The sequence below is a fragment of the Myiozetetes cayanensis genome, unplaced genomic scaffold, assembly GCF_022539395.1.
Source record: "Myiozetetes cayanensis isolate MyiCay16 unplaced genomic scaffold, myiCay2020 scf154, whole genome shotgun sequence".
Taxonomy (NCBI): Eukaryota; Metazoa; Chordata; class Aves; order Passeriformes; family Tyrannidae; genus Myiozetetes; species Myiozetetes cayanensis.
In genome coordinates this window covers 2563-22338 of record NW_026087204.1, presented here as the reverse complement: position 1 = coordinate 22338, position 19776 = coordinate 2563, and the positions used below count along the sequence as shown (strand labels likewise).

At 44.2% G+C, this 19776-nt stretch overlaps 1 long non-coding RNA gene across 2 annotated transcripts in view; it reads right to left on the bottom strand.

The window, feature by feature from the left end:
- The window catches only part of LOC126637615 (uncharacterized), a 70554-nt gene extending 52983 nt beyond the window's left edge, over positions 1 to 17571 (bottom strand). The window contains exon 1 of one of the 2 annotated variants that reach the window (XR_007628385.1): positions 17061 to 17571. This is a non-coding gene — a long non-coding RNA (uncharacterized LOC126637615). The remainder of the gene's footprint in view (positions 1 to 17060) is intronic. The other variant, XR_007628384.1, reaches the window with a different exon arrangement.
- Positions 17572 to 19776: the final 2205 nt, after the last annotated feature.

Genomic DNA, 19776 nt, shown 5'->3' with positions numbered 1-19776 from the left:
AGGATTGTACTGTTTTTAGAAGCGTCCGTATTAAGATCCAGCCAGACCAAAACTTCACAATACCACTATTGGTCAGGAACACTCCTATTTGTTTTTTCTTCTCAATTAATAACATGCACACCTCTCCCTTTCTCAGAAGGTCAGTCTGCTCAGACAGCTCCTTGCATGTTCAGGTTCTATAGACTTCAGAAATTTGTCTTTTACCACACCTTAAGGTACTTGCAACAACCAACCACAAAAAAAGTTTCAGATTACAAGTTAAGCCCCACTACCAATGAGAATAAAGCCCATAAGTATTAAAATAGTACATTCCTCTGCTGCATAAACTATTGCAGGGAAAAGCCTTTATACTCAGAGATTTCTAACCATGGCCACAAACAGGAGGACTTGACTTATGGAACTGTGCTACTCATAAATGTCATAGGTTCAAGTGGCTGAATTTTTGGTAATAGAGGGTTATAGAGATGATTTTAGTCAGAAGTTATTAGAAGTTTTTGTTGTTCTATGAAAAAACTAATGATAGCCAGTTCCAGGATGGACACTCTGGATGGGACAGGGACTCAGACCATAACAGCTACAGTCATTGCCCCAGTAGTGAAAAAGAAGAAATGGATAAGGCAAGCTACAGGTCCATATCAGTGATTACTAAGGGAGGAAGAGGAGGAAGAGGAAGAAAGAGAAGGAGTAGAAGGAGGGGAGGGGGCAGATAAAAGAGCTGGTCCTTCAACAGAGGAAGTCAGACAAATCAAACAGGAAACCGAGGCTATCCAGTCCCTGAGATCATCAGAACTCCGAAACTCGTGGAAAGATTACAGCTGTCAGCCTGGTGAGTGAATTCCTACCTGACTACTTCGATGCTGGGATAACAGGGCTGATAGTCAACAGTTGGAAGGTCATGAAGCCCAGCAGTTAGGATCCCTTGCCAGAGATCACGGAATCGAAAGAGGAATTGGAAAGGAGAGAACAATTCGCAGTCTTTGGAGATGGCTCCTCTCAAGCATGAGGGAAAGGTATCTGTTCAAGGAAGATCTAATGAACTCCCCGAGAAAGTGGGTCACTGCAGATGAAGGTATCCAGTATTTGAGGGAATTAGCAGTGCTGGAAATAATTTATAGTAACCTAAGAAGGGATGACACCCCCAAAGATCCGGAAGATGTCCCTTGCATGCTGGTCATGTGGAGGAAGGTGGTTCAAAGTGCCCCTGCATCATATTCTAACAGCCTGGTAGCATTATATTTTCCAAAGATGGATCCACCAAATGTGGAGACAATGTCTTCCTGGTTGAGGAATATAGAAGAAACTTTGGGAACCTCCTCATTCCCACGGGCCAGTAATTCAGCTCTTAGGGGCAGCCCAAGAGACCGGTCTCCTCCTGCCCCAGTCAGAGGGAAAGGAAGTCCCAACCACAGGTCACGTGGTGAACTATGTTTTTTCTACATGAAGAAGTGGGATGGTGATCCCACCTCTGAGCTTGAAGCCCGAGTATGTGAATTAAGAGGGAAGAGAGCTAGGAAGAAGGTTTTCCACACAGTTGCTGCAGAGACCCTGGAAAGAAATCAGCGACCTCTGAGATGCAAAAAGACTAACTCCTTTGATCCTGGTGAGGGGACCTCTGGTCTGGCATCGCAAATGTCAGTGAATACTCTGACCAGGAACAGGAATAGAGGGACCCTGCCTTCGGCCAAGAGGAGGAATGGGATGACTGGTTTACTGGACTGTGTGGATTCGATGGCCTGGTACATTGGATCCGCAGACATATCAAGCTTTAGTAGATACAGGTGCACAGTGCACATTGATGCCATTGAGGCACAGAAGCGCAGAGCCCATCTGGATCTCCAGAGTGACAGAGGGATGCCAGGAATTATCAGTGGTAGAGGTTGAAGTGAGTTTAACAGGGGACAAATGGGAAAAGAACCCCATTGTGACTGGCCCAGAGGCCCCTTGCATCCTTGGTATTGATTACCTCAAGAGAGGATACTTGAAAGATCCAAAGGGGTATCGATGGGCTTTTGGAACTGACTGCCCAGAGGTGAAAACACAGCCCTACCATCTGCTATGAACTGCTCCAGACTGCACTGAAACAGGGTGAACCTTCAGAACACCTGCAATACATTGATAACATCATGTGGGGGAATACAGCAGAAGAAAATTTTGAGAAAGGGAAGAAAATAGTTCTGAAAGCCAGTTTTACCATAAAATAAAGTGAGTTCAAGGGACTTTCACAGGAGATTCAGGTTTTTAGCAATAAAATGGCAAGATAGATGTCATCAGATCCCAATGGATGTGATTAACAAGATACTAGTAGTTTGAGACATTGCTCGAACTTTTTTAGGCATTGTAGGTTTCTGGAGAATGCATATTCTGAAGTACAGTCTTATTGTAAGTCTTCTTTATCAAGTGACCAAGAAGAATTATTTTGGATGGGGCCCTGAGCAACAAAAAGCATTTGAACAAATTAAACAGAAGATAGTTCACACAGTAGCCCTTGGGCCAGTCCAGACAGGAAGAGGTGTAAAAAAAATGTGCTCTACACTACAGCCAGGGAGAAACTTGGAGTTTCTGGTACTTGAGGTCAACCCCTAGGTTTCTGAAGTTGGGGATACAGAGGATCAAAAGTCTGCTATACACTCCAACTGATAAAGAGATAACAGCAGCTTATGAAGGGGATTGAGCTGTTTCAGATGTGATTGGCACCGAAGCACAGTTCTTCCTAGCACCCCAGTTGCCCATGTTGGGCTGGATGTTCAAAGGGAGGGTCTCCTCTATACTCCATGCAGCATCAGTTCCATGATATAAGTGGGTTGCACTGATTAAAGCTCAAATAGGAAACTCCAGTTGTCCAGGAATCTTGGAAGTGATCACAGACTAGTCAGAAGGCAAAGATTTTGGGATGTCACCAGAGAAGGAAGTAACATGCTGAAGAAGCCCCATTGTATAAGAAATTACCAGAAAGTGGGAAGCAATATGCCTTGTTTACTGATGGGCTCTGCCATATTGTGGGAAAAGATGGAAGGTGGAAAGTGGCTATATGGAGTCCCCTACGACAATTTGTGGAAACTGCTGAAAGAGGAGGTGAGTTGAGTCAGATTGCAGAGGTGAAAGCCATCCAGTTGGCCTTAGACATTGCTGAACGAGAAAAATGGCCAATACTTCACCTCTATACTGACTCATTGATGGAGGCAAATGCCTTGTGGGGATGGTTAAAACAATGGAAGCAAAATAACTGGTAGCCTAGGGGTAAACCCATCTGGGCTTCTGCATTGTGGCAAGATACTGCTGCCCAGGTGAAGAACCTGGTTGTGCGGGTACATTACTGTGGTGGTGCATCCCCCCACCCCAGGCTGCACTATGATCTGAGAAATGCTCATTAGGCCTCGGCCTTGACAAACAGCACCTGGGCTAAGCTCCTCTTGAGCTTATCAGAAACACTGTCTGTTCCCAGGAACTAGTGCTGGCAAACAAGCTCCTGGTTTTTAACGAACAGCCTTGGAAACTTATTTTTCTTGTCTGAATAACAACCCAAGTGGAACAACATTTTTGTTGTTGTCAAACTTTCAAAGAATAGCAGCCAGGATGGAAAATTACTATGACTAAAGCCAACTGTCTTGTGACCCTGTAAACAGCTGTCTAAGGTGAGACCCTTTGAGCTCTCCTGGACTTGCAGTGAGCTGTGACCAGCAATCTCCCTCTGAGTAGGGCCTCTCAGAGCCAGTAAACTCTCAAGTTTGCTATAATTGGAGGAGTAAAGAATGATGATGACAGATCCTGGGCTGATACCCTGAATTCCTCAAGCCTCAACCCTATGCCTGTTGAGAAGATGCAAAAGCATCAGATGTATTTTACTGAATTCTAGGGGAATTTTTCACAGGTACCTCCACATAGATAGTTTTGGGTTTATTTTGGTTTAGATTGATTGATTTGGGATTGTTGTTTGCTTTTTCTTGGTGTGCTTTAATCATCTAGTAAGTAGTAGAGTGAACCTTGCCAATGAACTTTGTTGTGCTGTCGCTTTTATATTAAACCTGTTTTTGCTGATATCTTTGCCAATTTATTCTTTAAGTGACCTAAAACACTCATTTGTGACAGTCACGAGGATGCTCATTTACCCAAGAGTTAGACCACTGAAGAATATCAGAATGACCAACATGTGAATCAGGCCACCAAGATCGAAGTATTTCTAGTTCAGTGGGCTCATGATACCTCAGGCCATCAAGGAAGAGATGCAACATACAGAGGAGCTTGTGATCAAGGGGTGGATTTAACCATGGACACTATAGCAGAGGTTATCCATGAATGTGAAGCAGGCGCTGCAATTAAGCAGGGTAAGTGGGCAAAGACTCTCTGGTATGGAGGACAATGGCAGATTGATTATATCACCATCAGAGACTGAAATAGTTAATGGCTTACACATTGTAAGATCACCAAAAGACTTTTGTCCACTGTAGCAAACTGAAAAGAAAGAGCTGCTCATCCAGCAAAGCCTACCCCTCCCTGAATATGCCTACTGGGAAAAGACCTTCAGATCAGATAAGTGGGTGCTACTGTCCAACTATCCCAGGTGCCAAAGGGCATGCATACCTGAAGTTACAAACTGGATTGCCAGATAAGGGAAGAGGCAAATCCTGCAAAGTGGGATAATCCTTCTTATCATGCCAATGTCCTCCCTTACATAAAGGCTCTGCTGTGAAGACCCCTATGGGGAGCATTGAAGACTCCTGACATGTTCCCTGACACGATCCATTGTAAAACTCCTGTAATGGGTTTATTACCCTCCCTGAGAGGGAAACAGAACTAGGATAGATCACCTGATGTATATTTTACCAATAAGATATTCCATACCATGTTATGTCAGCCCAGATATAGAAGAGAAGGGAAGGAAGCAAGTCTCTTCTTCTCTTCCAGGTAGCTGCACGGAGTGGTCAAGCTGTCTCTTCGGAGGAGGAATGCTCTTGTTGTGGGGAAATAGTCTTTGTTGTTAGGTCTTCTCTGTGTATATAGTGTTTATAATTTTTCTTCTCTGTGTAAATATAAAGCTATTTTTCTTGGCAGTTTCAGTTCCGTAGTTTTTTTTTCTTTCCTTCTTTTCCCCCTTTCCCTCCTACCCTTCCCTTCAGAGGGAAGTGGGGTGCAGGCCCAGTGGATGCCTGGCGTTCAGCCAAACTCAAACCACTACACTCTGTTGGGGTAGGCGGCGGTTCCACAGAACCCCTGATGAAGGATATAGAGGTGAAGGATTTTGACTTAGACATTTTGAAGTTGTTTCCCTGAGGAATTCACAGGAACTGTGAAAGACTTGAGAAGGTGCCAGAACTGACCAGTGAGAGAAGAATGTAAATAAGGAGTGAATATCCAATTATTTGTGAAGGTTAGTAATAAACTATAGATAGGGAACTAATAATAGAAAGGCATGTAAGGTTCTGTTCACAGTATGTGTGAGAACAAGAAATTATTAGACTGGACGAAGCAATAAAGCTGACTGTCGGACTATCATCATATGAGGTGCCTGGTTTTTATTTTGTGGTCGTCCTAACTATTACAACAACACTCCCCACCCCATGGGAGGAACTAAGCATTCCCACCTAAGCTTGGTGTATAATAAAGCATGAAATTTTTGAGTTTTGGGGGGGGGGGGGATTCCTCCAGTCCCAACGGATCAAGACCATCATTTCAACAGGACTTCAACCACCACTTCAATCAACAGACATGGAAGCTGTAACTACCAAGTTTCATCGCTGGATACAGTGGGTGGTGACTATATATATCTTAGGACCTTTATCCTTTCTTTCTCTCCCTTATACATTTTCTTAAGTGTTTTAATATTGCTATATTGCTATAGATGCTTTAATATTGCTATGCTTTAATACTGCTATATTGCTATAGATGATGCCTCAGAGCTTTTTTGGATTTTTAAATTTTTATAGATTTTAGATGTGTAATGAATGTAGATTTTAATGTAGCTGTATTATATCTCTTACCCTGTAGCATAATGTTTACACATACCCAACCCTACTACCCCATTTCATATCAATCCCTCTAAAATTCTGTTAGTGTGTTTAGTCTCCTTTTCAAGGTAGAATTGTAGAAAAACACCTTAATGCCTGGACCAAAAGATATCACACAGACACAGTGACCTTCAAACCCAGAACTTTGGAGGAACTCCAAACACTGTACGTGCTGCAAAGAAGATAAAGATGAGGAAGAAGGGGTCCTAAATGCCCTCAGACCCAATTCCTGAACAGGCATGTCGGGGGGCAGGACGGGGCAGAACCGGGGGTGGACAGAGCTGGAATTGGATGGACCTTATTATAAAATCACAGAACCACTGTCTGGGGGTGCATGTGATATGTATTCCCTGGGCCTTAGGCCTGAGATTAAAGGACCTGCTCTCTTTATCTTATACACTAAATTGACCTGGAGTCATTTTTCTTCCCAGTCTTTTAGGCAACAGTGATGACAACCAAAAGAGCAACACACCTGTTTACCTTTGAAACAAAATTACTCTAAAATAAACCCTACATATATATGTTTACAAACAGCAATTTTTCAGTGTTGTTTCACTCTAATCCACCCCAAGGAATTTATTAATAAGAACCTGGGTTACCCTCCCCTTCTGGGGCAGGTGATAACAATCACACTCCCACAAACCCACCAAGGTAAGCACCATGTGCTTATGATGGTGGAAACAAGAACCAGGTAGCTGGAAACATATCCTATGCCCCCTGCCACTGCTCAGAACTCTATCCTAGGCCTTGAAAAGCAAGCCTTGCAGCAGCACGGTACTCCAGAAAGAATCAAATCAGATAATGGAACTCATTTCTGAAACAACCTCATGGACACTTGGGCCAAAGAACATGGTATTGAGTGTGTATATCACATTCCCTATCATGCATCAGCCTCCAGAAATATCAAATGATGTAATGGACTGTTAAAGACTACACTGAGAGCAATGGGTGCTGGGACCTTCAAACACTGGAATATACATTTGGCAAAAGCCCCCTGGTTACTCAACACCAGAGGATCTCCAAATTGGGCTGGCCCTGCCCAATCAAAACTTTTACGTACTGTAGAAGAGGATAAAGTTCCTGTAGTGCACTTAAACAACATCCTGGGGAAAACAGTCTGGGTTATACCTGCCTCAGGCAAAGGAAAACCCATCTATGGGATTGCTTTTGCTCAAGGACCTGGGTGCATTTGGTGGGCCAATGAAGGAGGATGGGAGAGTCCAATGTGTGCCTAAAGTGGATTTGATTTGGGGTGAGAACAATGAATTAAACTGTATGATGTTAATTGCTATATAATACTGTATATTACCACTTCTATGGCAGCTATATGCCCATCTGTGCCACTCTAGATTTGGGGATCCAAATCTGATTCCCCTTCAGTTGCCACATTAACAATGAATGAACTCTGATGAAACTATACAAGCACAGCATTGATGGAATCAGAACTGGTTTAAACATGTGACAAGACCACACACCATCTTTCGTGCCTGAAAGACTGTTATGATAGATGGAGTTCAAGGTCATGGACTAAATGAACTCAACAGACTTTTATAGGTATGGTCCATAGACTAAGGTAATGGTAATGGTGTAGTGGAAAGTCAGGCATCTGGCATGATGTAAATGGTATGGAATAAGGGGTGGATACTGTCCTGGTTTCAGCTGGGATAGAGTTCATTTTCTTCTTAGTACAGTGCTCTGTTTTAGATTCAGTATTGATACCAAAAAGCAGCAGAAACAAACTTCTTAACACCAATTTGTAGATGTTAAAAAGGGCATTCTTCTTTATTCAGCATGCTGGACATTCAGAGGACAGCTCCTCTAATCGAACGTGCCAAATGACAGATGGACAGGACTTTTATTACAAATACTGTTTACATATTCATTAGATATTCTTGCTTACTTTATACATATTCATTACTTTGCTTTACATAGTCACTCCCCTATGGAAGTCCCTGTTTGGTACTTCTGGGTCTTCTTCATAGTCTTGACGTCAGTTCTTGAGCAGGTAAAGCGTCATTTTGCTTCGTCACCAAAAACTGTAATGTTTGTTCTTTATTTTATCTTGTTTGGGTACACAGAGCTTAGTTTATGTCCTGTGTGTTTGAGTACATCCCTTAACTAATTCTTGAAAGACTTCTCTAAGATTATATTGTTCCTTATTTGGGCATTCTTGGATACTGTGAGTAAAGTTTCTATTTCTCCTATCAGTATGAGAATAATTTTGATAACACACTGTAGAAGCCCAGACAATAAGGGGCTAATGTGAGCATTCTGGCCACAAGCCAGGCAAGACTGAAATCCAGTGAGTGGAATCCTATCAATGCATACATAATAATGGCCCAGGCATTCAGATTCCAGTTGATTCTCATCAACAATTACAAAAATTTCTAATAGATATGGGAGCACAACATTCAAAATTAATGCAGTGGGATGCCAAGAAGCTGGGTGTATGCCATAGGTTTGAAAAGAGATGTTGGTTTTGTTTTTTTTTTCTCCTAGGCTCCTGGTCCCATTACCGTCCCCCCCCACCCCCATCTGTTTCTTCCAGGATGGGGGGAGTCGGGGAGGGGGCGGAGCAGAGCCGCACGTGCTGGGCAGCGCGAGAGAGGGGGGAGGTGTCCTGGGGAAGCAAGGTGGCCCCAGGGACAGCTGGGGTAGTCCTTTGTTCAGGGGTTTTTGGGTTTGGTCTGCGGACCGGACAGAGCAGGAGCCCAGTTTCGGCTGCCTCCTTTTCTTTTCCTGAGAGGAAGTTTTTCTCACCCATGGGACACCTCACAGAGGACAACTGAGAGAAAGAGACTGACCCATCTCAGAGCGAGGTATTCTGCCTTCAGACTGCCTGTGGGAAAAAGGACTTTTTTTTTCAGTGCTGGCTGCGAGTACATGTGGCTGTGAGCAGCTGTTGAACTGTTGGGACAGTCCTGCCTTCCCCCGCCTTCCCGGGTTGCTGCAGGTTTCTCCCCCCCTCCTAGAGGACTGGGACTTTGTTTTGTTTCTTCTGAAAGTTTTTGATTGGACCATTTGTTGTTTATTCAGATTTTGTTAATAAAAAGCTGTTTCTTTTCCTTTTCCACACTTCCACCTGAAGTTTTTTAATTTCTAAGTTGTAATCTTGTTAAACTAAGACAGTGTACGACCCGCACAGGAAAGAGTTAAAATCACTGGAGTAAACGGAACAAGTATTACCTGCCAAACTGCTATGGTTAATATATGGCTCCTAGGTGAGAAGCGGATGTTTGCTATTTGTTTTGTAATTAAAGATCACAATGACAATGTTCTTCGATGTTCTGAATGATCGAACATGATGTCTTTACGGCAATGTGTGGTCCTTCAGTTCAAACATTAACCCAAACCCTAAAAGAAATCCAGAGACTGCAGTGCGCTCACTTTGTGCAGTGCCTGCACTCCCTGATTCAAGGACTGCCCCGCATATCACAGTGCTGGATTGTTGCTATGGCACCAGATGGAATTTCTGAAGTTCTGGTCTATTTGGCCCCACTAACAGCTGTGGTACCCAACATCACAAATCTAACAGCCACAATACAAGCAGCTACATGCTTGAGCACTGATGGGATGGTGACAGATTTGGAGAAAAGAGGTATTATCACTCACTCATGCTCCCCTTCTGATTCTCCGAGAGACCGACAGTCTTGGCTTACAGTTCATTACAGGCAATTGAATACTGATACTCTGCCTTTAACTGCTGCTGTGGTAAATTTTGCAGAAGTGCTAACTCAAATTCAGAGAGCATCCCACTTGTGGATGGCAACCCTAGATGTAAAAGAAATGGTTTTTATGATTACACACTGGGAACATGACAAGGCTCAATTCACGCTTACCTACAAGGAAGTACAGTACACCTTTAACAGACCCATGCAAGGGTATAAACCCTCACCCATGATTGCAAATGCTGTGCTTGCCAAACTTTTACAGACAGTCTCTCTTCCTCCAGACGTTAAATCATGTAATACTGTAATCGCAGGAGACTGCCCCCCCCCCAAAAAAAAAAAAAAAAAAGGTGGTGGAAGCAGCAACAGCAGTGCAGAAAGCACTTCACAGAGCAGAAGTTGAGATTCCGCCTGCGGAATGTCAAGGCCAAACTGGCCTAGACAGACCAAAGAGATTTTTACTATTCAACTCAACTGCAATTCAAGAGACAGAACAGAGATATTCTGAATGGAAGAAATTACTTTTGTCATTAGTCCAAACTGTCAAAAAACTTGAGCCACTAAGGAGTAACCTGTCCAGACAAACCCCACAGTCTCTTGCATTGTTTTCTCTTCCCAGGAATTATACCAGAAATGATGGCAGCACACCCCCACTGAAAATCAAATTAACCATTGCTTATCCTTTTTGCAGGAGCAATCATTGCCAGCAGGAAACAAATTTGGTTCACACATCAACAAGCTTGACCCACAGGGTGGAGACACTCCTTTTATTTATGCTAATCAGTATGGTAATTATAGTACATTCTGCATCACACATGTTTCTTAGGTGTGGGTGTAATTTACTCTGGCATCAATTGTAAATGAAGGAGATGAAAGCAATTTGCCCACTGAAAATCAAAAGGTAACCTAGACTAATGCAACAAAATCGGAAAGGGAATTCCACTCTTGGTGGTAACTAGTTAATTTCACTTATGACTGCACCAACAGTAAAGCCATAGCTTTTGTTTTAACAAAACACAGTGCTTTGGTATATACTTGTTATAGTTTTATACTTTTTTACTCTTTCCTAGTGAGTTTTCCCATACCAACAGCTTCTTGCTAGCAAGCTAAGACTATTGTTAGGTGAGCCAGGGACTTAAGGACTGCTTCATTAAAATGCTAAATAACCTCAGCACACCAGCTAAATTGAATAAGGGAAAACCCATCCCCCTGTAGCCACAACTGGGGGGAAGGGAGAGCTCAGGTTTTTTTCCTCTGGGGGTGGGATTTGGCTTTTGCCCAGACTCGGGGAGCAGTGTGGGGAAGAGGAGCTCCAGGTTCATCTTTTTGGCTGGGTCACTGGCTTCTTCTGGCCCTGAGCAAGGTCCCAGTTCGCCTATGACCCCTCACGTCCTGATCTACCCATGGCCTGGGTGCCCTTTGGAGCTGCCGAGGACCAAAGGAGCTCTGGTTCATTCCCCAGTGAGAGAGTCCCTGCAGTGTTTGTGGTAGGGGGTCACACACCACCTCTGTTGTCACAAAGACTGCCAGTGCCTTGTGGGTTTTCTTTTTGGGTCTCCCTGCTCTTCGCTGGAAGGACTGGCACCTCCGTACCTTGACAGCTGTTGCCTCCATGGCCGAGGGGTAGAGGCCCACCTTGGGGTCTCAGATCAGCTGCTGTGGCTGAGATCCACCATTTGCCACGTGGGGTTTGTCTAGAGTACCACCTGCCAACCATCAGTGAGCAACTGCAGCCTTTTCTCCTCTGGAGACCCAACAGCATCCCCTGGAGACCGTGAGGCACTGCAGTCCCTGCCTCCCAAGGTGTGCCACCGCCCCCAGCTGGTTGTGGTTCTAACTGCGCCAAAAGGCAAAAAGTACTTAATTGTTTTCGGTGGAAGTTTGGTTACAGAATTATTGCTTGTTTTGTTGTGTTACCTATATATATATTCTTTAGTAAAGAACTGTTATTTTCTTTTCCACATTTTTTCACCTGGAGCCTCTTAATTTCAAAGTTATAATTATTCAGAAGAAGGAGCTTGTTTTTCTCATATCCTGCCCTCCTTAGTAAACTTATTTTTTTATCTCATTAAACTGAGACAATACCATATACCCAATCATTGTGTCAGCATTAAATCCCAACAGAGCAGTACTCTATCCCTTGGAGCATAGAGTACAGGCCTGATGGAATGGATGTGCCTGTATGAGAACCCCTTGTGATTTTGTTCTTGTAGACAGCCTTGTTGTAGAGACAAGTAATCACTCTAATATTGGCATTTGTAACTTTGTTAACATTATGGGTTGTGATTTTAGTTATTCAGATCCTGTTGTATCTTATCAATTGCTATGATTTAATTATACACTTATTTAAGACATACAGCCTACCTCTATTGGAATGAATCTCACCTTGATATGGACAAAAGACTGATTACCATTCATAATGATGTGGAAGAAATCCAGCAATTATAGGAACAAGTGAAGAAAGACAGGGAACACCATTAGTGGGACATTTAATCTGGATGGTTGCCAACAGCAATGGGAATTCTTAACAAGATGTTACATCCTATGTTTTTTTTTTTAATGTTAACTCCCTGCTTTTCATTTTGGTAATCAAATTATACTTTAAAATGTGGGGGATTATAGAGAGATTATCCCCAAAATTTAGAGATTACTTATAGAATGCATTTGCCCCTTTCTGTCTCTCCCTCTTCTTTTCCTTTTTCAATGGGTCACCAAGTCCATATTTATGTTTGAGCCACGGGGTGGTATAGAAGATAAAGGGCTACTGTGTATGTTTCAAATACTGATGGCCAGATAGCTGCGGAGCCAACCAAAGATTGCTGGTAATAACATACTGTGAAAAAGAACAGGATGTGGCTGGAGAGGGGGGCCATACAGAGGTAGGGCAGCACTTTTCTGGGACAAATGTCCTTGTTCTGGCTCCTGGAGATATGCACACCACAGTACAGCACAGGCACAGGAATGAGGTTGAAAAGTGGGCATGGACTGTAGGGGGACCACCAAAGACCCCCAAAGCCCTCTGACCCACTTCCATAAAGGTCCAGAAGAATGGACTGCGCATGATAACTAATTTGTATAGAAAGCGAGAAACTTATCTCCAGGGTGGGGAAAACTTACCTATGAAAAGGTACCCCCATGAAGCCTGGGTGCGTGGGCACCCCCAGGACTCTGGACACCCTATCAGCTGGATTGATGCTGGAACTAGGACTGCTGATCTCTTTGTAACTCTCTCCCCCTCTTTAATTAATCTCTCACTTTCTCTCTTCCCTTTCACCCTACCCCTTTATTCAAACCCCACTGCCCTGTGCCTGTGCTCTTTCCCCCTATTTTAGGGATGCATCAGACAAAACAAAAAGGTCTTAACACTTCCCTCAGGTGAAACAGTCAATATTTTCCAAAAATAATGAATGTGGATTTTATAAGCATGATGAACACTCATACTGTCCACAGATTAAAATGATCGTTTACTTTTTAAAAGCTAAGCATCCAGTAGACAGTCTAGTTTTTTTCTTTTCTAATGTTCAAAGAAAGCTGTATAGAAATGCATCTTCTGTATCCTTCAAAGTTTCAGAAAATTTTACACCTCCAGGACCAGCATAGATTTGGCATCTCAGTTAGAAAGCTAACAACTGTAGGATGTGGCTAAGCAAAATCCTTGGATTGGTTGTAGTCTTTACAACTAGAGCGACCAGCCCAAGGTCCCACAGCCTGGTCACAATACTTCAGAATGAGATCTAAGAACCATCAACCCAATTTCTCCAGAAAGAGCTCCCCCTTTTCACGTAAGCAGAGGATTGGGAAACTAAAATACTATGTTATTCCTGTCACTTTCAGAAAGCAAGCCAAAGTCTCACAAATTTGTGGCAAAGCTCCTCTGAAGCTGCTCACTTTGACAGGTGCTTTTTCTTTGGAAAAGTCATACTGGTGCCATGTGGTCAAGAGCATGTTTACTTCCATTTTTGTGCTAAGAACAGAAACTGTCTGCATCAGTGTATGGGAGCAACATGTGATCCAACACCATCATCTGTCAATTTGCCATCATATACCAGTCTGTATGCTGATGTATGCACCAGTGCTTGGTGTATGCTAGAGTCACAGGCTTAGGAGGATTTCAGACAGCTGATCAATAGTGCCAGTGTCAGTGGCAGGTTTGGAGGCTGAAGGGCTCAAAAAAGCTTCAGACTACTTTCTAAGAATGGCTTCCCTTCAGTATTGAACAGCATACCTATCACTTCATTCCGAACATTAGCAGATCAGCAGGTCTGCCTGTCACATTGTTTCTAGGCAGATCTCTGACAGTTATCCTGGAGTTACATGAAGATATGAAAAGGTAAGATGACACTTTGTCTACACAGATGAACAGACATTCAAAAGTATACATGCTGATCAAGAACACAAATTTTTAAGGATTTCAAGAAAAGCCTAGCTTTACAAACCTCACTTCAGGACCCTTTTCACACTACCAGGTACTGGCCAGACTCAAAGGGACCAGTGCTCTCCTAGGATACCCTCCAGCCTAAACAAGATCAAAAAATATTTCTTATAGTATATGCACTTCAGACTGGGCAAGGGACCTTCTCCATTTCCTTTCAGCAGGGGACCATGTTTCAAAACAGTTTTTGATAGTTTTAGTGGTAGTTCATAACAGTTCAGGTTATGTCTGGAAAACAAACTTCTACCTCAGCCCTTTGGATGAGGAAAACACTGCCAGACTCCTTTGGCCTTCAACATTGGATGACCCATCTGTCCCTAAGACCATGTGAAACTGAAAGCTTTTATACTGGGAAGAGAAAAAATCCTGAGATGCTAAGGTTATTCTATACTTAAAAGCATGGAACGGAGGGGAGAGGGAAGGGTCAAATGGTAACTCCAACAGAATAAAGTAGCAGTATTGGGCAGAACTGTTACCAAAGCAAATCAGTATGATAAACCTCAGCCAGCTTCTGAACTGCAGTGATTCTTGCAAGCATCTAGTCTCTACTTGCCAAATACAGACCAGATGTTACAAAAAAGACAAAGACACTGGGAATGTTGTACCAGACTTGCTCTGTCCCACTTCTGAGCCCAATGCCAGCATTTCCAGGCATGAAAAAGAATCCCACACATCCAGTCCTAGCAACAGCCCCCGACATACACAAGGTTTCACTATGCACTCCATTAGTTAAAAATGAACTGAAACCCTGAAACAAAGGTTCAGAATACTCTTTTAATTCAAGTGTTAAATCTATTTGTGAAAATTTCTTCATTCTTGGTTGCTGAAGAAGGAAAGCTATTTCCAAAGCTTACTAAGACAGTTGCATAATATACCAACCCACCCTGCAACAGCAGGGCTGGACCAGACCATCTCTTTGGTTCTGGTCATTCCATGGCAATGCAAATGTGCCCGCACAAGCCAATTCCACCCCTCTACTATTATCATGGGGTTTCTAGAAAATACTTATGTGTATGTTTTTTTGTCTGCCAACAACTTTTCCAAACTTCCTAATCTCACTGCCATGCCTACTGCCCTCAACATGAATAGAGGGCCAGCCTTGTCACGTATGCTGCCTCTGCTTGACAAAAAACACACACAACAAGGCATACAACAAGGCATGCAACAAGTCTACATCAGCTTTTATGGATGGTTTTCTTCCCCACCACAAAGGTTCGAATCTAAAAAAAACAAACAAAAAACACCACCACCAGACTAAAAACATTTTCAATTTTTCAACACTCCCACCATAAGAAAAGTGGTTTGCTTGCCGTTGAGGGGTAATTTGAATGTGTAGACTGTCTTTCTGTTCACAAGACAATTATTTTGTTCTCAACTTTTTGCAAACACTAGTTGCAACAAGAAACCAAGGACTAGTATATCAACTCTAAATAATGTACAATTTGATATACTAGAAATCTGAGTAGTATCTTCAGTGCTAACATGAAGCTGCCAATAACCTATCCTCATGTGCTGTCAAAAGGATCTGTACAAGTACTTTATTAAAGTTATTTCCACTTCTGTGAATATTTCATACCACCGTCTCACGCAATTGGATGCTAAGATGGAACGTGCTTACTCCAGGGGCCAAAGTGAATCAACATCTTGAGTCAGCCCATATCCAGCTCTAATGCCAAAGTGAACTGTATTTCAACAGGTCCCAGGTTGCACATAACAATGCACCTTCAAGCAGAGAGCAAGGCAGACTGGATTAAGTGGAGAGGAACACATAAGGGAACCTTTCCCAGATTGGAAACGAACATAACCACATTCAAGTGTTCTGCAGAATGCAGTTGGGGCAAAACACACACAAGCAAGCCTTTAGCGTCAAAGTAAAGCACCTACACACTCATAAGAAATCATCACCAAGACTACTTGGTGATGATCTAGCATCTCCCATGGCTACCAGCCAGCTGGCCATCCTTCATAAGCATCATTTCAGAAGACACCAAGAGCCCAGGACCACTCTACCTGCCCAGTTATGCAGCCACAAAGTCCCACAAGCCTTCTAAGCAAAGATTTCCCAGGGTCCCATGTTAGTAGTGTAACCTTTATGTCAACTTCTTCAGAGCTCATTAACTGAGTATAATTGTTTCCATGAAGTGGGAAAAAAACCCATCCCAAAATGAAAAACACATGCCCTGACATGGGAAAAAGAATACAACCCCTTACAGATTGCTTCCTTTACATAAAGAATTCTATGTGATCAAAACTGCAATTTGACAGAGATGTTTCTTTGCAGAACATCTGAATTTTTCACACAACGAGTATCTAATAGCACTTTTCCACTAGAGCAATGGCTATAAAATCAGGTACAGAGAGCGTCCCGCAGCTTCTTACCACTACTCACGCCAGATATGCATATTTAATGCCCATCCCATGCAGATATCCCATCTCTAGGGAGCACCTCTCAGACCGGACTGCGCACAAACATCGCCCAATTCTCATGTACATTGTAAAAGTCAACTAAATGCTCACCAGTCCTCTGCGGCTCCAGCCGCTCAGATGCTCTGGCTACCTGTCCTTACCTGGACGGGCTTCTCAATCTTATCGCCACTCCCCACTCCCCCGGAGCACTCCCCTCCCCCGCGCTGGAGCCTACCGGCCGAGGCGGCTCGAAAGGCCTCATGCACCAGCCAGGACGGGGCGTTTCAGGACGTGGCTGCGTTTGAAGAAGCGACGTTTCAACCGACGCAGGACCAGAGCCCCTCTTGCCTGCCTGCCTGCCTGCCTGCCTGCCTGCCCGCCCGCCGCCCCTCTTTCCCCCCTCGGGTGGCTTCTGCCCTTGCTACCGACAGCACCTAGGGAGATGCCGGTGGAGATGACTGCCGTTACACAACAATCGCGGCCCATGGGAGCACACATCCCCATGGTGAGGCGGCAGCTCCCAGAGACAGCGCGGCCTCAGTCCCCCCTCACCAGCGGCTGCATCTCGGCCCGAACGGCTGGCACCTGGAACCGGTCTATCTCCTCCATCATGATGGTGGAGAGAAGGCGGAAAGAAGACCGAACGCGGGGAGATTCCTCAAGCGTTGAAAGTCGACGACGACAACGGCGCTGCCTACCACAGATTCTGCCTCATCATCGTCGCCGCCGAAGTGACTCAGCCGCGCCGTTTCCGGGCCCGGCCGCCACCGCCCCGCCCCACATTTGCATATTCATGAAAGGAGGGAGTTCTGACAATAATTCCGGTATCTGGATGCTCGGTTCTCCGCGGCCCTCGCCTCACCGCCCCCGGAACGTACAATTCCCTCCCTCGGGAGGAGGGGGGACACTTCGGGGGAAGGTGGAGAGGAAAGGAATAGTCAATACTGACGGCGTTCTGCGGCCGAATTGATCGCAAGCCGCTTCCGGCGCGTTGCCGTGGTTGCCGTTATCGACTTGCGTTGGCGGGAAGGGCGCGGGTCAATTGTGAGGAGCGGCTGGTGGTGGGGATCTGCTGCGGTAGCTGCCCTGTCAAGGCAAAGTGGGTGACAGGGACCGTCAGGTGAGGGTCTGACATGAATGGGCATCGTAGCAGAACGGCACCTCGCTCCCGTGTGATAGCGCCGTGGTGACCTCACCACCGGTGCCATGAATGGCGTCACTGCAGTGCTTCGTTCTGTGGAGGGATAGAGGTTCACACGAGGAAGTGTCGCTATGCGGCCCTGCTGTCTCTGCTGCTCTCAGCTCCTGCTCTGAGCACATGCCACAGTGTCACTGGTGTGACACCAGGTCCACAATGACATCACCATTCCCAGTATCACCACGTTACATTGTCATGCGTGTAATAAATTATATATATTTTTTAAAGGGATTTTTTTGTTAAGCTTAGTAAAACTTCAGGACATTGATGTGTGATTTCCATGTGTATTTCCCACATGTTATAAGTTAGTATAAGAATTTAAACAACTCAATTCCAATTAAACATTGATAAATTTATTAAGCAAGCGATAATAAAGCAAAACAGCGCTGGGTGGCCTGGAGGGCAAGTGCCCTGCCGAGGCACACACAAAATGTAGTAAATGTTCCTTTTTATACATTTCCAAGTCCCGAGTTTTGAATGCGGCTGCGTTGAGGCTTGAGTTCGTGGCTCATTGTTAAGTGGTCATCTGGTATTTGTCAGAGATGAAAGGTGCAGTTCTTATCAGTTGTAAATTTTACTGATACTTGTTTGTTTAGCAAGATGTCTGCAATTATTTTTACTGACGCTTGCTTGATTAGCAGGATGTCCATGTCTTGTTGAATTATAACAAAAGTTCCTTATTCCCTCATACACATAAGATTTTACGAACAAAGTTAACCCTTCTATTACACCACATAGCTGTTAAATGCTTCTAACAAACTGCCGTTTGTTCCCGAGGCTGATAATGAAGGGGGGGTAGTCTGGCACTTTAAATAACTACACCCTGTTAACATAACTCAAGCCGACAAGCCGGAGACATAGAGAAATTTCTCTAAACAAGGAGTCCAAGTGATTTATGAATACGATAAGCCTGGAAGGGGAGGAAAAATACCTATTAAATGCGCATGTTCCAAATCGGGGTCGTCTTGCGGACACCGAGAAAGACTAAAAACCTTCATCGCAGAAGACCCCGGCCCACAAATAAACCCCTAGCCCACCTACGCTGGTAACACAGCCCAGGAACATGTATGGGGAAAACTTTGCAACTGAGCATGTGCAAAAAGCACATGCCCCGGACTATGTATGAATAAGAACCTAAGCACTGAGCATGTCTGGACGGGAACCCGGAGAGTTCAAAAGGGAAATTTGAGAGCTTGGGAGTGGTGGCGAGCTGTGAGAGAACTTTCTTCTGTTCTAAACGGTCCCGTCGTGTCGTCGTCCCCCGTCGTCCCCCCCCTCCCCCCAGCGCGCTGAATTTGTTTATCTACCGTTTGCTAATAAATTTGCTTGTTATTGTAAATTGACCTCATTAATTTATTTCAGGCATCGCTGGTAACCCATAACAATGTGTAGCCCAGCTCCTTTCCCTCCAGGGTGCCATGCAGAGCTGTAACCCCACAGGGCTGGGTGGGACATGGGGGCTCAGCACAGCCCCTTCTTGGCACTGCTTGCTGTGTTGTTGCATCATGTTGCATTGCTCTCTTCCCGCACTGAGGTATGTCATCACTCTGCCAGTGACACCCTGCATGTTCCATGGCACTTCTATGTGTTGCCACCCTACTCAGGCAAACCAGCATGTCCCAAAGCTGCAGCACCCCACACTGTGTCACAGTACTGTTGCATCCCTGTGAGACTACAAAGGTCTTTGGTCATCGTTATATTATGCCTTTTTGTCACTGTTACAGTGTATGACACTTCCAGGGCACTTGAGATGTCCCCAGTCTGTCAGAATCTTTAAGGATGCTAAATGGACAGGTTGAAATACCTGTTTTTAAAAGGTTTAAAAAATTATTTCAATTATACTTACCTGTAACTGTTATCTCTTTCCTTTTGGTTTACTATTTGGTCTTCTCTCAGTTCAAACAATAAAGTGAGGTCATCTGCTAACCTTCATTGCCCTAACCCTACTCTTGGAGCAGTAGTGTGAGAAATATCTTTAATTAAAATTTCGACGATGGCCAAATAAAGTGAAACAAAGAACTTTATTTTCAGCATGCTGGGTGCAGTCAGCCTTGTGCCAGAGCCTGAGAG